General features: G+C 37.6%; 1 long non-coding RNA gene across 1 annotated transcript; it reads left to right on the top strand.

Moving 5' to 3' along the window:
* The first annotated feature begins 5,232 nt into the window (after positions 1-5,232).
* Positions 5,233-7,969, top strand: LOC147842276 (uncharacterized). The gene is made up of 3 exons (XR_015944786.1): positions 5,233-5,254; positions 6,214-7,354; positions 7,554-7,969. It is a non-coding gene; the product is annotated as an uncharacterized LOC147842276 (long non-coding RNA).
* Positions 7,970-11,607: the final 3,638 nt, after the last annotated feature.

The following is an 11,607-nucleotide window of genomic DNA, read 5'->3' as shown; positions in this document are numbered from 1 at the left end:
TACGATGTTCTGATGCTGAGATATAGCTGGTGTCATATCGTTGCTAGGTTAGCCTGTTTTGTTGCTATGGAGTTGATTGACAGCTAAGACTGATGATGTATACAAGCTTCTTGCCAGTATGAACAGTTAAAAACAATCCCCATGTCTCTATCACACTGCAGCATGACAATATCAGTCTGAACCTCTTTAATGGCAGTCTATGGGACAGTTGCTAGGGTGCAGTATCTGGTTGTTAGGGTGTGGCTAGAAAGTTAAAAGGCCATCGGTGATTGGCTGCTGGCTAGACTGAGTTAAATGAGCTCAGCCATTAGTCTGTAGGACAGTTTGATGCAGAGTTATGAGCTCACAAAGTTTGATCCAATGTAAAGTCAATGAGAGTCTTTTGCAATGGAAGTCTATGGGACGGTTTCTAGGGTCCAAAAGTGGTTGCTAGGGCGTGGCCAGAAAGTTTAAAGGTGATCAGTCATTGGCAGATTGATGGTCTGAGTTAAATGAGCCTAGTTAGAAGTCTGTGTGACATTCTGACGCGGAGTTATGAGGTCGCAAAGTTTGATCCAATGTTACGTCTATGGGATTTTTCCGAAGGTCCCGGGACGTTTTTCGGAAAACCGAAAGTCGGATCAGTCGGAAAAGATATAGCAACTCGAGTCAGAATAGTTCGGAGGTCTGACCCAAGTTTGATGGTCATAGCTTGAAAGGCCTAGGACGAGATAGAGTTTAATTTTTAGTCTCAGAAGAAGAATAATAATATAGAACTAGATTCTTAAAGTTTGAGAACAAACTTTGAGGCTGGCTTGTGAAAGCCTGACGGTTATAGTTTATTTAGTTTAAACAGTTTTAAAAAGTATGAAAAGATAGATAGATAGATAGATAGATAGATAGATAGATAGATAGATAGATAGATAGATAGATAGATAGATTAGCATGTTATTACCATGATTTTAACGTGAAATAGCATGTTGTTAGCATGATTCTAGCATGAATTAGCATGTTACTAGCATGATTTTAGCATGAATTAGCATGTTGTTAGCATGATTTTAGCATGAATTAGCATGTTACTAGCATGATTCTAGCATTAATTAGCATGTTGTTAGCATGATTTTAACATGAATTAGCATGTTGTTAGCACGATTCTAGCATGAATTAGCATGTTACTAGCATGATTCTAGAATGAATTAGCATGTTACTAGCATGTTCTAGCATGAATTAGCATGTTGTTAGCATGATTCTAACATGAATTAGCATGTTACTAGCATGATTCTAGCATGAATTAGCATGTTGTTAGCATGATTCTAGCATGAATTAGCATTTCACTAGCATGATTTTAGCATGAATTAGCATGTTGTTAGCATGATTCTAGCATGAATTAGCATGTTGTTAGCAAGATTCTAGCATGAATTAGCATGTTACTAGCATGATTCTAGCATGAATTAGCATGTTGTTAGCATGATTCTAGCATGAATTAGCATGTTACTAGCATGATTCTAGCATGAATTAGCATGTTGTTAGCTTGATTCTAGCATGAATTAGCATGTTACTAGCATGATTCTAGCATGAATTAGCATGTTGTTAGCACGACGCTAGCATGAATTAGCATGATACTAGCATGATTCTAGCATGAATTAGCATGTTACTAGCATGAATCTAGCATGAATTAGCATGTTGTTAGCATGATTCTAGCATGGATTAGCATGTTACTAGCATGATTTTAGCATAAATTAGCATGATTCTAGCATGAATTAGCATGTTGTTAGCATGATTCTAGCATGAATTAGCATGTGACTAGCATGATTCTAGCATGAATTAGCATGTGACTAGCATGATTCTAGCATGAATTAGCATGTTACTAGCATGAATCTAGCATGAATTAGCATGTTGTTAGCATGATTCTAGCATGGATTAGCATGTTACTAGCATGATTTTAGCATAAATTAGCATGATTCTAGCATGAATTAGCATGTTGTTAGCATGATTCTAGCATGAATTAGCATGTGACTAGCATGATTCTAGCATGAATTAGCATGTGACTAGCATGATTCTAGCATGAATTAGCATGTAACTAGCATGATTCTAGCATGAATTAGCATGTTGTTAGCATGATGGATAGATAGATAGATAGATAGATAGATAGATAGATAGATAGATAGATAGATAGATAGATAGATAGGTAGAGGTAGATAGATAGATAGATAGATAGATAGATAGATAGATAGATAGGTAGAGGTAGATAGATAGATAGATAGATAGATAGATAGATAGATAGATAGATAGATAGATAGATAGATAGATAGATAGATAGATAGATAGGTAGAGGTAGATAGATAAAGGTAGATAGATAGATAGATAGATAGATAGATAGATAGATAGATAGATAGATAGATAGATAGATAGATAGATAGATAGATAGATAGATAGAGAGATAGAGAGATAGATAGATGATAGATAGATAGGTAGAGGTAGATAGATAAAGGTAGATAGATAGATAGATAGATAGATAGATAGATAGATAGATAGATAGATAGATAGATAGATAGATAGATAGATAGATAGATAGATAGGTAGATAGATAGATAGATAGATAGATAGATAGATAGATAGATAGATAGATAGATAGATAGATAGAGGTAGATAGATAAAGGTAGATAGATAGATAGATAGATAGATAGATAGATAGATAGATAGATAGATAGATAGATAGATAGATAGATAGATAGATAGATAGATAGATAGATAGATAGATAGGTAGAGGTAGATAGATAAAGGTAGATAGATAGATAGATAGATAGATAGATAGATAGATAGATAGATAGATAGATAGATAGATAGATAGATAGATAGATAGATAGATAGATAGGTAGAGGTAGATAGATAGATAGATGGTGTAAGAGCATGAGTCAAACAAGCCAACCCCCGCCTCTCTACGATGTTCTGATGCTGAGATATAGCTGCAGTTATATCGTTGCTAGGTTAGTCTGTTTTGTTGCTATGGAGTTGATTGACAGCTTAGACTGATGATGTATCAAAGCTTCTTGCCAGTATGAACAGTTAAAAACAACCCCCATGTCTCTATCACACTGCAGCATGACAATATCAGTCTGAACTTCTTTAATGGCAGTCTATGGGACAGTTGCTAGGGTGCAGTATCTGGTTGTTAGGGTGTGGCTGGAAGGTTAAAAGGCCATCAGTGATTGGCTGCTGGCTAGACTGAGTTAAATGAGCTCAATCATTAGTCTGTAGGACAGTCTGATGCAGAGTTATGAGCTCACAAAGTTTGATCCCATGTAAAGTCAATGAGAGTCTTTTGCAATGGAAGTCTATGGGACGGTTTCTAGGGTCCAAAAGTGGTTGCTAGGGCGTGGCCAGAAAGTTTAAAGGTGATCAGTCATTGGCAGTTTGACAGTCTGAGTTAAATGAGCCCAGTTAGAAGTCTGTGTGACATTCTGATGCGGAGTTATTAGGTCACAAAGTTTGATCCAATGTTACGTCTATGGGATTTTTCCGACGGTCCCGGGACGTTTTTCGGGAAACCGAAAGTCGGATCAGTCGGAAAGGATATAGCAACTCGAGTCAGAATAGTTCGGAGGTCTGACCCGAGTTTGATGGTCATAGCTTGAAAGGCCTAGGACGAGATAGAGTTTAATTTTTAGTCTCAGAAGAAGAATAATAAAAATAATAATAAGTTTAATAGGATAACAGTAGTCTGGCTTGCTACACAAGCCAGCCTAATAATAATAATAAGTTTAATAGGATAACAGTAGTCTGGCTTGCTACACAAGCCAGCCTAACTAGACAGTAAAGTTCGTCGAGACAAACTTTGAGGCTGGCTTGACAAAGCCTGTTGGTAATAGTTTATTTAGTTTAAAAACAGTTTGAAAAAGTATAAGTAGCATGTTATTAGCATGATTCTAGCATGCATTAGCATGATTCTAACATGGGTTAGCATGCTATTAGCATGAGTGTAGTACAAATTAGCATTTTATTAGCATGATTCTAGTATAAATTAGCATGTTATTAGCATGCTTCTAGCATGAATTAGCATGTTACTAGCATGATTCTAGAATAAATTAGCATGTCACTAGAATGATTCTAGTATAAATTAGCATGCTACTAGCATGATTCTAGCATGAATTAGCATGTTACTAGCATGATTCTAGCATGAATTAGCATGTTACTAGTATGTATCTAGCATGAATTAACATGTTACTAGCATGATTCTAGCATGATTCTAGTATGAATTAGCCTGTTACTACCATGAATCTAGTATGAATTAGCAGGTTATTAGCATGATTCTAGCATGAATTAGCATGATTCTAGTATGATTTAGCATGTTACTATAATGATTCTAGCAAGAATTAGCATGTTACTCGCATGATTCTAGCATAAATTAGCATGTTATTAGCATAATTATAGTATGAGTTAGCATGTTACTAGCATGATTCTAGCATGAATTAGCAGGTTATTAGCATGATTCTAGCATGAATTAGCATGATTCTAGTATAAATTAGCATGTTACTATCATGAATCTAGTATGAATTAGCAGGTTATTAGCATGATTCTAGCATGAATTAGCATGATTCTAGTATGAATTAGCATGTTACTAGAATGATTCTAGCAAGAATTAGCATGTTACTCGCATGATTCTAGCATGAATTAGCATGTTATTAGCATGATTCTAGTATGAATTAGCCTGTTACTATCATGAATCTAGTATGAATTAGCAGGTTATTAGCATGATTCTAGCATGAATTAGCATGATTCTAGTATGAATTAGCATGTTACTAGAATGATTCTAGCATGAATTAGCATGTTACTCGCATGATTCTAGCATGAATTAGCATGTTATTAGCATGATTATAGTATGAATTAACATGTTACTAGCATGATTCTAGCGTGAATTAGCATGTTATTAGCATGATTTTAGCATGCATTAGCATGTTACTAGCATGATTCTAGTATGAATTAGCATGTTATTAGCATGATTCTAGTATGAATTAGCATGTTAATAGCATGATTGTAGTATGAATTAGCATGTTACTAGCATGATTCTAGTATGAATTAGCATGTCACATAGCATGCTTAGGTGGTTGCTAGGATATTCTGAGTGGTTGCTAAGTCGTTGCTAGGCAGTTGCTTGGGTGTCCTGAGTGGTTGCTAGGTGGTTGCTAAGATGTTGCTAGGCGGTTGCTAGGGTGTTGCTAGGGTGTTCTGAGTGGTTGCTAGGTGGTTGCTAAGGCATTGCTAGGCGGTTGCTAGGGTGTTCTGAGTGGTTGCTAGGTTGTTGCTAGGCAGTTGCTAGGGTGCTCTGATTGGTTGCTAGGTGGTTGCTAAGGTCTTGCTAGGCGGTTGGTAGGGTGTTCTGTGTGGTTGCTAGGATGTTGCTAGGTGGTTGCTAGGGTGTTCTGAGTGGTTGCTAAGGTGTTGCTAGGCAGTTGCTAGGGTGTTCTAAGTGGTTGCTAGGTTGTTGCTAAGGTGTTGCTAGGTGGTTGCTAGGGTGTTCTGAGTGGTTGCTAGGTGGTTGCTAAGGTGTTGCTAGGTGGTTGCTAAGGAGTCCTAAGTGGTTGCTAGGCGGTTGCTAAGGTGTTGCTAGGTGGTTGCTAGGGTATTCTGAGTGCTTGCTAAGGCGTTGCTAGGCGGTTGCTAGGGTGTCCTGAGTGGTTGCTAGGTGGTTGCTAAAGTGTTGCTAGGTGGTTGCTAGGGTGTCCTGAGTGGTTGCTTGGTGGTTGCTAAGGCGTTGCTAGGCGGTTGCTAGGGTGTTCTGACTGGTTGCTAGGTCGTTGCTAAGGTGTTGATAGGCGGTTGCTAAGGTGTCCCAAGTGGTTGCTAGGTGGTTGCTAAGGTGTTGCTAGGTGGTTGCTAAGGAGACCTAAGTGGTTGCTAGGCGGTTGCTAAGGTGTTGCTAGGTGGTTGCTAGGGTATTCTGAGTGGTTGCTAAGGCGTTGCTAGGCGGTTGCTAGGGTGTCCTGAGTGGTTGCTAGGTGGTTGCTAAGGTGTTGCTAGGTGGTTGCTAGGGTGTCCTGAGCGGTTGCTAGGTGGTTGCTAAGGCATTGCTAGGTAGTTGCTAGGGTGTTCTGAGTGGTTGCTAGGTGGTTGCTAAGGTGTTGCTAGGCGGTTGCTAAGATGTCCCAAGTGGTTGCTAGGTGGTTGCCAAGGTGTTGCTAGGTGGTTGCTAGGGTATTCTGAGTGGTTGCTAAGGCGTTGCTAGGCGGTTGCTAGGGTGTCCTGAGTGGTCGCTAGGCCCTTACTAAGGCATTACTAGGCCGTTGCTAGGTGGTTGCTAGGCGGTTGCTAGGGTAATTTGGGTGGTTGCTAGGCAGTTGCTAGGGTACCCTGGTTGGTTACTAGGCAAGCCTTACATACATGCTTGATAAAACATTTATACTTAGTAAGCATTTCTAGCAAGTTACAGTACTTGGCTAGTCAATATTAGCATGTAGCTAATCACTGCTAGCATGTGTAGCATTTAGGAAGTTCCGTTTGCTAGCATGAGTCAAACGAGCCAATCTCCAAGTCTCTACGATGTTCTGATGCTGAGATATAGCTGTTGATGAATGGTTGCTAGGGTACTCTGTTTTGTTGCTATGGGCGAGGTTACAGAGTGCACTTGAATGTGGTTGGCTGTCTAAGTAAAATGAACCAACCCCCATGTCTGTATGACACTGCTATGCAAAAATATGCATCTTGGCCTAGTTTAATGGAAGTCTATGGAATCAATTTGGGGGCGTGGCTTGTGAGCTTCATTATCATATTGAGATGCTCATTGGTTGTCTGAGTCAGATGAGCCATCCCCCAAGTCAATAGGACACTGCTAAGCAAAGATATGCATGTAGGCCAGTTATTAACATGAGTCTAGTATGAATTAGCATGTTACTAGCATGATTCTTGTACAAATTAGCATGTCATTAGCATGTTTCCAGTATGAGTTAGCATGTCATTAGCATGATTAGCATATGAGTAGCATGTTGCTAGCATGATTGGCATGTCATTAGCATGTTAGAATTATAAGCATTCGATAGCACACCTAATTACATTCTATAGGACAGTTGCTAGGGTGCAGTATGTGGTAGTTAGGGGTGTGGCTAGAAAGTTAAAAGGCCATCAGTGATTGGCTGCTGGCTAGACTGAGTTAAATGAGCTCAGCCATTAGTCTCTATGACAGTCTGATGCTGAGTTATGAGCTCACAAAGTTTGATCCCATGTTAAGTCAATGAGAGTTTTTTGTAATGGAAGTCTACGGGACAGTTGCTAGGGTGCAGTATGTGGTAGTTAGGGGTGTGGCTAGAAAGTTAAAAGCTCATCAGTTATTGGCAGTTTGGTAGTCTGAGTTAAATGAGCTCAGCCATTAGTCTGTATGACAGTCTGATGTAGAGTTATGAGCTCACAAAGTTTGATCCCATGTTAAGTCAATGAGAGTCTTTTGAATGGAAGTCTACGGGACAGTTGCTAGGGTGCAGTATGTGGTAGTTAGGGGAGTGGCTAGAAAGTTAAAAGCTCATCAGTTATTGGCAGTTTGGTAGTCGGAGTTAAATGAGCTCAGCCATTAGTCTGTAAGACAGTCTGATGCAGAGTTATGAGCTCATAAAGTTTGATCCCATGTTAAGTCAATGAGAGTCTTTTGAATAGAAGTCTATAGGACAGTTACTAGGGTCCAAAAGTGGTTGCTAGGGCGTGGCTAGAAAGTTTAAAGGTGATCAGTCATTGGCAGTTTGATAGTCTGAGTTAAATGAGCCCAGTTAGAAGTCTGTGCGACAGTCTGACGCAGAGTTATGAGCTCACAAAGTTTGATCCAATGTTAAGCCTATGGGATTTTTCCGACAGTCCCGGGACGTTTTTCGGAAAACCGAAAGTCGGATCAGTTTGAGGAGATATAGCAACACGAGTCAGAATAGTTTGGAGGTCTGGAGCAAGTTTGGTGGTAATAGCTCAAAAGCTCTAGGAGGAGATAGAGTTAGAAATTTAGTCTCAGAAGATTAATAAAAAAAAAAATAAAAAAAATAACTAGATTCTTAAAGTTTGAGAACAAACTTTGAGGCTGGCTTGTGAAAGCCTGACGGTAATTGTTTATTTAAACAGTTTTTAAAAAGTATGAAAAGATAGATAGATAGATAGATAGATAGATAGATAGATAGATAGAAAGATAGATAGATAGATAGATAGATAGATAGATAGATGTTGTTAGCATGATTCTAGCATAAATTAGCATAATGTTAGCATGATTCTAGCATTAATTAGCATGTTGTTAGCATGATTCTAGCATGATTAAGCATGTTGTTAGCATGATTCTAGCATGATTTAGCATGTTGTTAGCACGATTCTAGCATGAATTAGCATGTTACTAGCATGATTCTAGCATGAATTAGCATGTTGTTAGCATAATTCTAGCATGAATTAGCATGTTACTAGCATGATTCTAGTATGAATTAGCATGTTACTAGCACGATTCTAGCATGAATTAGCATGTTACTAGCATGATTCTAGCATGAATTAGCATGTACCTAGCATGATTTTAACATGAATTAGCATGTTACTAGCATGATTTTAGCATGAATTAGCACGATTCTAGCATGAATTAGCATGTTGTTAGCATGATTCTAGCATGAATTAGCATGTTACTAGCAAGATTCTAGCATGAATTAGCATGTTGTTAGCACGATTCTAGCATGAATTAGCATTTGACTAGCATGATTCTAGCATGAATTAGCATGTGACTAGCATGATTCTAGCATGAATTAGCATGTTGTTAGCATGATTCTAGCATGAATTAGCATGTTACTAGCATGATTCTAGCATGAATTAGCATGTTGTTAGCATAATTCTAACATGAATTAGCATGCTACTAGCATGATTCTAGCATGAATTAGCATGTTGTTAGCATGATTCTAACATGAATTAGCATGTTACTAGCATGATTCTAGCATGAATTAGCATGTTGTTAGCATAATTCTAACATGAATTAGCATGCTACTAGCATGATTCTAGCACGAATTAGCATGTTGTTAGCATGATTCTAACATGAATTAGCATGTTACTAGCATGATTCTAGCATGAATTAGCATGTTGTTAGCATGATTCTAGCATGAATTAGCATGTTGTTAGCATGATTCTAGCATGAATTAGCATGTGACTAGCATGATTCTAGCATGAATTAGCATGTAGCTAGCATGATTCTAGCATGAATTAGCATGTTGTTAGCATGATGGATAGATAGATAGATAGATAGATAGATAGATAGATAGATAGATAGATAGATAGATAGATAGATAGATAGATAGAGATAGTTAGAGATAGATAGATAGATAGATAGATAGATAGATAGATAGATAGATAGATAGATAGTTAGATAGTTAGAGATAGATAGATAGATAGATAGATAGATAGATAGATAGATAGATAGATAGATAGATAGATAGTTAGAGATAGTTAGAGATAGATAGATAGATAGATAGATAGATAGATAGATAGTTAGATAGATAGATAGATAGATAGATAGATAGATAGATAGATAGATAGATAGATAGATAGATAGATAGATAGTTAGAGATAGATAGATAGATAGATAGATAGATAGATAGATAGATAGATAGATAGATAGATAGATAGATGGATGGTGTTCGAGTATGAGTCAAACAAGCCAACCCCCGCCTCTCTACGAAGTTCTGATGCTGAGATATAGCTGGTGCCATATCGTTGCTAGGTTACTCTGTTTTGTTGCTATGGAGTTGATTGACAGCTTAGACTGATGATGTATCAAAGCTTCTTGCCAGTATGAACAGTTAAAAACAACCCCCATGTCTCTATCACACTGCAGCATGACAATATCAGTCTGAACCTCTTTAATTGCAGTCTATGGGACAGTTGCTAGGGTGCAGTATCTGGTTGTTAGGGTGTGGCTAAAAAGTTAAAAGGCCATCAGTGATTGGCTGCTGGCTAGACTGAGTTAAATGAGCTCAGCCATTAGTCTGTAGGACAGTTTGATGCAGAGTTATGAGCTCACAAAGTTTGATCCAATGTAAAGTCAATGAGAGTCTTTTGCAATGGAAGTCTATGGGACGGTTTCTAGGGTCCAGAAGTGGTTGCTAGGGCGTGGCCAGAAAGTTTAAAGGTGATCAGTCATTGGCAGTTTGATAGTCTGAGTTAAATGAGCCCAGTTAGAAGTCTGTGTGACATTCTGATGCGGAGTTATTAGGTCACAAAGTTTGATCCAATGTTACGTCTATGGGATTTTTCCGACGGTCCCGGGACGTTTTTCGGGAAACCGAAAGTCGGATCAGTTGGAAAGGATATAGCAACTCGAGTCAGAATAGTTCGGAGGTCTGACCCGAGTTTGATGGTCATAGCTTGAAAGGCCTAGGACGAGATAGAGTTTAATTTTTAGTCTCAGAAGAAGAATAATAAATATAACTAGATTCTTAAAGTTTGAGAACAAACTTTGAGGCTGGCTTGTGAAAGCCTGACGGTAATAGTTTATTTAGTTTAAACAGTTTTTAAAACTATGAAAAGATAGATAGATAGATAGATAGATAGATAGATAGATAGATAGATAGATAGATAGATAGATAGATAGATAGATAGATAGATAGATAGATTAGCATGTTATTAGCATGGTTCTAGCATGAATTAGCATGTTTTTAACATGATTCTAGCATGAATTAGCATGTTACTTGCATGATTTTAGCGTAAATTAGCATGTTACTAGCATGATTTTAGCATGAATTAGCATGATTCTAGCATGAATTAGCATGTTGTTAGCATGATTCTAGCATGAATTAGCATGCTACTAGCATGATTCTAGCATGAATTAGCATGTTGTTAGCACGATTCTAGCATTAATTAGCATGTTACTAGCATGATTCTAGCATGAATTAACATGTTGTTAGCATGATTCTAGCATGAATTAGCATGCTACTAGCATGATTCTAGCATGAATCAGCATCTTGTTAGCATGATTCTAGCATGAATTAGCAAGTTGTTAGAATGATTCTAGCATGAATTAGCATGTTACTAGCATGATTTTAGCATGAATTAGCATGTTACTAGTATGATTCTAGCATAAATTAGCATGTTACTAGCATTATTCTAGCATGAATTAGCATGTTACTAGCATGATTCTAGCATGAATTAGCATGTTGTTAGCATGATTCTAGCATGAATTAGCATGTTACTAGCATGATTCTAGCATGAATTAGCATGTTACTAGCATGATTCTAGCATGAATTAGCATGTTACTAGCATGATTTTAGCATGAATTAGCATGTTACTAGCATGATTCTAGCATGAATTAGCATGTTGTTAGCATGATTCTAGCATGAATTAGCATGTTACTAGCATGATTCTAGCATAAATTAGCATGTTACTAGCATTATTCTAGCATGAATTAGCATGTTACTAGCATGATTCTAGCATGAATTAGCATGTTGTTAGCATAATTCTAGCATGAATTAGCATGTTACTAGCATGATTCTAGCATGAATTAGCATGTTGTTAGCATGATTCTAGCATGAATTAGCATGTTACTAGCATGATTTTAGCATGAATTAGCATGTTACTAGCATGATTCTAGCATAAATTAGCATGTTGTTAGCATGATTCTAGCATGAATTAGCATGCTAC

Source organism: Danio rerio, chromosome 9, assembly GCF_052040795.2.
Source record: "Danio rerio strain M-AB ecotype USA chromosome 9, GRCz13ab, whole genome shotgun sequence".
NCBI lineage: Eukaryota > Metazoa > Chordata > Actinopteri > Cypriniformes > Danionidae > Danio > Danio rerio.
This window is presented reverse-complemented; position numbering and strand designations above follow the sequence as displayed.